This window comes from Fukomys damarensis, unplaced genomic scaffold (assembly GCF_012274545.1).
Source record: "Fukomys damarensis isolate Sample0158 unplaced genomic scaffold, DMR_v1.0_HiC HiC_scaffold_14, whole genome shotgun sequence".
Lineage (NCBI taxonomy): Eukaryota > Metazoa > Chordata > Mammalia > Rodentia > Bathyergidae > Fukomys > Fukomys damarensis.
In genome coordinates, this window is record NW_022900926.1 from 75,331,834 (window position 1) to 75,337,950 (window position 6,117).

Sequence of the window (6,117 nt, forward strand, 5' to 3'; positions counted from 1 at the left end):
TTTTCTTCTTTCTAATCTTCTAGCACACTGGAGAGATGCTAATAGTGGCATGTTTATTCTTTTAAATTTTACAGGGGACGCGTCTCATGTTTTCATATTTGTGGTATGCTTTTTTCTACTTTTGCTTTTTATACTTATATTAATTAGGATAAGGATGTTCTGTTCCTATTTTTCCTTGAGTTTTTTTTTCAATAAATGAATGAATGAGGAATTTTCTTAGTAAAGGTGATCAAATCGCGTTTCTACTTTCAAATTTTTCCTTTGCTTTCATGTCTTTCAACTCCTTGCCTCTCTGTACTGCATTTAGTGTTATCTTAGAGCTGCCTTTCATTTTACTAATTCTCCCTTTAACTTTCCAATTTCATCCTTAGCCTAGCTATGAATTGTTTACCAATTTTTCATTTCTAAAGTTATATTTTAGTTTTTCCAAATCCTGCTGCTCCTTTTTATACTGCCTTGCAACTTGTTATTTTGGGTAGCACATGTTTTTTTCTTGACATATTCAATATCTTGGCATTCACGTTCTGTGTTTTATTTGATCAATTCTTTAAAACGCTTAGTAAACCTAAATATGTTTCTCGTTATTTCTTCTTCTCCATATTTCTGATAAAAAAATGTTTAGGTGGGGATAAAAGAAACCATGTTAGATATTCCAAAGAAAATTTAATGATAATTTTGTTATACATGGGCCTGGGAGGGAAAAAAAAAAGAGGTGGGGGAGGAGGAAGAGGAAGCAAATAGAGAAGGAAAAGGGGGAGAAAGAGGAGAGGAAGGAAGACACTGCTGTCTAGACTTTACTGATGATGGCCAGAGCCAATCTTATTCCTAAGGCTGCAGAAGGGCCCAGTTCAGTGACCCCACACGTGACGCTGTGTACTAGACTGTTCTCATTACCACTGCTACTACAAACGACACCCGAACCCTGCATTCCCACTGGTTCTATGAGAGTCTGAGACTGCACAGTCTCTCTGAAATTGCCAAACCTGCTGGAGATGCTGGTGGGGCCCAAGGTCCCCACTCCCCACCCTGCTGACCCACCTGTGCTACTGTTGCAGCAGCCTTCAGCGATTTGCAAGGATTGTCATTGCCAGGACCTAAGCAAAAAGAAGACATGTCCCTCCTCCGCCCCCCTTTCATCTCTATTGTTTTTTTTTTTCACCTTTGGTAGAACCTGGCCAGAAACAAGAAAACGGGGAGTTTAGGAAGCAGTTTTCAGGCTTGCAATACAAGAATAGCAGAGCAGTGTAAATGTGTTGCTGAATGCCTCACAGAGAAAAAGCCAATGTAGATCCTTTGTGTGAGCTTTGAGTGAGTTAAATCGTGGCTGATTAAACAGCAGAAAGCCTCAGGGTTGGGTTTTCTAAAAGCATCAAGATGCTTTCCTTCAATGACGGCCCTTTCTGATAGATGCCAGTATCGTCAATTGTTTTCAAGAATATTTCTTGAGTATATTCAGGAACCTACACAAGTCCATCTAACTCTGACCTTCTGCATATTTTCATGTTCATTGTCTTCATACTATTCTCATGTGTGTGTGTGTATGTGTGTGCGTGTGAACAAGTGCACCCATGTTTGCCTGTCTTTACCTTTCCTGGTTCTGTATCAGCAAATTTTCCCTGCTTATCTCATTTTCTCTCCCTTGCTGTTTCCACATCTCTAAATCCATAGCCAGCAATTTTGAACTGACGAATTTTCTGTATTTAGTAAATTGTTTTACATTCTCAGTTCAAAACTTAAAATAGCAGATGAACAGATGATTTCATCTTGCTCTACTTAATAAACCAAGTTTACGTTACATGTGGGACCACATTTTAATTTTCTCCTAATGACAGCATAGCAAAAAAGCTTTCTTTCTCCTGATGTACAAACACTCCTATCTTAGGACCTTCAGTGGAGATGGTATAAATAAATTCCATGAATTGAAGTAGAAAAATGTTCTAGGTTCATTATTGATCTGCTTTTGCTGCCCACATCATTTTATCTGAACGGAAGCAGGTCCTATTAATTCATGATGGAATTTAGTCAGGCCTTAAATTGAGAGGAGGGGGAAAAAGGTGGAGACCAAGACTTCACAGCTGTGTTCCACACCTCACCTCACATGTCTTTTTTTTTTTCGTACTGGGGATCAAACTCAGATCCTTGTGCTGGCAAGGCAGGCGGCAGAACTGCTGAGGTAAATCCCCTGTGCTCTCACATGTTGCTGTGAGTTTGAGGACAGCCTGGGCTACATGGCGAGTTCAAGGCCAGCCTAGGCTACACAGTGAGATCCTGTCTCAAAAAAACAAACAAAAGCAATCTGCCTATATTAAGAGAAGGCCATTAAAAGGAAACTGTCTGAAAAAGTCAGATCTATGAATTCAGTATGGACTACAGGCCCAGCAATAGACCTTAGAGTCAAATCTGGCCTTGAAAATGATTTGGAAATTACATGCATGTCTGTGTTTATAGCGGCACAGCTCATAATAGCCAAATCTCGGGAGCAGCCTATATGCCCATGAACAGATGACTGAATAAAGAAAATGTGGCATTTATATACAATGGACTACTGCTGTGCCATAAAGAAGGATAAGTGTCATTTGTAGGAAAGTGGATGCACCTTGAGACCATAATGCTACATGAAATAAAATCAAACTTCAATATCACATTGTTTCTCTTGTATGAGAACCCCAGAGTATAAATAGTTCCAGGAGCAAAATAATATATGACAGGAGCAGGGAGATAGACTTTGTGGGGATGGGAAAGGGATGCAGGGATGGGGAAGGGTGGGAGGGGCAGGGGCATTAAGAAGGATATATGTGTGTGTGTGTGTATATATATGTATGTATATATAAATATAATATATATACATATATATATAAAACAATTCCCCATGATGACTGTGTTATGTATTTCAAATATTATATACTAATGAGGAAAAAAAAAGTCCTTGCATTAGCTAGATGATCATCACCCCGCCTTAATTCCACTTGTTCACAAAGTAGGAATTAGCATTAACCAGGGGCAATTCCATTTCTTCAGTTAATTCTGAGAGTCCTACATTTATTTCCACTTAGAATGAGAGTTTTAGAATGCTTTGAAACCACTTAATCCAACTGTCTTAATTTGTGACTAAAAATATTGATGATATGACGGATTCATTCTAAGTCAGGGAACCAGTTAGTGGCAAGGCCAGAAAGAGAACATTACTCTGTGAGCTACTTAACACTTCCTGGTGCCCTGTAGAGATTAGATGTACAAGAATCCGTAAGAAAATTCTGTAAAAGTCACACTGGGAAAAGTAAGAAATCTTTGGGGGAGAATAATCCATCATGACAACATTCTACCAACTACCCAATGGTTTACCTAGCTACCTGGAAACCAGAGTCACACCAAAGGTGGAGGTGGGCGTGGTGTTGCATGCGGGTAATCCCAGCACTCAGGAGGCTGAGGCAGGAGGATCACTATGAGTTCGAGACCAACCTGGGCTACGTGGTGGGTTCATGGCACTCTTGAACCACACAGTGAGATCCTGTCTTAAAGAACAAAAAATGAAGCGTGGCCTAAATATGGGCTGCATCCATGTCATCGGTCTCTTAGGAGTACTAGCAAGCTGGTGCTCCCACCCTGGTGTGAATTACAAAAGCATGCTTTCCCTGGGCGGGAGCAACCTCTTGAGAGAGATTAAAAACACTTTCCTTTAGTTGAATGCAGCCAGTGCCCTTCTGCAATGTGGCAAGTGGAGATGAGATGGATTTCATTCCCCAGTACCCCTTGGCCAAGCACCTTTCGCATGTACCAGGAACCATCTCCTGTAGACTACTACACCCGTGTGTGTGGCAGGAGTACTTTTGCTACCGACCGTAGGGCAGCAAACACGGGATTTCACGAGGAGATACAGGTTCTCTGAAAGGTGGGAGCAGGTTCGGCGATGACAGACAAAAGCACTCAACACCGAGGTGAAGTTTGCCAATGCTGCTGCGATTTTATTTCTAACTCCAGGTATTTATATACTAGTTTCAAGGGCACACCTCAAGAGTGATTTCAGGCACAGGCAGGCATGAGAAAGATAGACAATAGTACTGTAAAAACTAAGACCACAAGGTCAAGTTAAGACCACACCTATATACCATCACAAAAGCTAAGACCATTAAGTCAAGGTAAGACCACACCTATACGCAGTCAGAAGGGGAACTTTGTAAAACAAAGGACTGGCTTCAGCATGTCACCTTCAGGATCACCTTCAGGACTTCACAGTCCAGGGCTCAGGGTCAGCACTTTGGCTGCCTGTCCTCTTGTGCCTCAATACCTCCCCATCTCTAGGAACATCTAATTGTTCCTAACCTTTCCTGGGCCCAGAATACAATTCTACAGATAATGAACAAATAGTAATAAAGACAAAATAGAACAGAATTATAAATGAACCCAATGTCCCCAAACTGCAGGCAGAGAGGCCAGCTATTCTCTTCACGGCTGACTTCGCATGCGGTGTGTGCCAAGGACCTCCAGGAGGCTTAACCCCGTGGGGACGATACCTCGGGTCTGGTTTCTGCCAGGTGACCGGCATTGTCACGCAGACTCCACTGCAGTGGTCGTGGCATACTTTGATAAGCAACCTGCAGTGGAGTTGAGCAGTCAAAGAGTGGCAATCATCTCAAGCTTGCCTCTCAGGAGGGCTGAGTGGGGAACAAAGTTTGAGGCTGTAGCAGAGAGGAGAGGTCGAAGGCCACAGGAAGGCTCTTCCACACCTCCATTAGCATCCAACCTCCTTGAGGTTCTGGGAATGGGTGGTTCTAGATGTTAATTCTGTAATTCCCCTGAAGAAGTCTGCAGGGACAGAGGTACCAGAATGCTCTGGCATTTATTCTTGAGAGAATGTTTACATTTCTGAGTTGCATCAAATACTTACTTTCTCTTCATTTTCCAGGGACTAGAGAGACTTTTTGGTTAAGTGATGAAGTCAATCTTGTTTGTTTTTGTACCACTGGGGACCGAACCCCAGATATTACTAATTTTTATCTCAAATTCTAAATAAGAGAATTTCCCAGTACTTAACACTTAGTATTAACTATTATTATTAGGGTGTCTGCCAGGTCATTTGTCCCTGAGATGGTCTTTTAAAAAATCCCTGTGCCTGGCAGTGTCCAGTTAAGGGTGGTGATAGGAGGCTAGGCTGCGGCAGCCTGGGGCCCTGTGCGTGTTTGCACTGTTTAGGATTAACAGGGAGCTCTCCAAGAAGCGAGGATTTTCAGGTGGCCCAAGAGACGAGTCTAGGAACAGAGAGACAAAACGAAGATCAAATACCCTGCCACGGCTGGCATAGTGCTGCTACACCTGTAATGTCAGCGCTCCGGAGGCCGAGGCAGGGCTATCCCTGCAAGTTTGAGGCCAGCCTGGGCCACAGAGCAGGTCCCTGTCTCAAAAACAAAGCCTTCCCAACGAACAACAAAACAAATCAAACACCCCACCTTGAAGAGAAACGTGTACTAACGCTAGGCAGGGAATTGAGACCATACAATTGTACAGTAGTTACGGACTTTCTGGCCACACCCATCCCCTCGCAGGAATTGTTAAGAAGCTAGGAATAGGAAACACCAGGCACACGTGACAGTTCGAATGACTATAAAGCTTCTTTCGGGTGGTCCAGAAAGCAAGACCACAACACATAGTCATCACTGGCCCAAAGATAGATTACATTTCCACGGGTTTGAGGTCAAGCATCTTGTCTTTTCGCCCTGCAGAAACAGAAGGTGCTGAACATGTACAAGCAGTAAAGGAAGGACACAGCCGGATAGATAAAGACCCGAGATGATTTGCAGTCCCTCCACCCCTCCCCGTCTCGATCAGCAAATCTCAAATAAGGGCCCCTTCATTGTGTTTGGACCACCTCAAACCATCTCCACAATCTGCTGCCGAACCACCCGGCATCCACCAGGGTTGGTGGGGTGGAGGGCAATGCGTTTCTCTCCGGGTGATCACCAGAGTCACAGGCATGGAAATGAGGCCATCGCTAGGGCAGAGGGAAACGCCCCGGGAACTCGAAGGCCTGCGGAGCTGCGGGGATGGGCTGCAGGCCCAGGCTGAGGCTCTCCGTCAGGGCGCGCGGCTCTCCCGCTCCCGCTCCCGCTCCCGCTCCGGCGG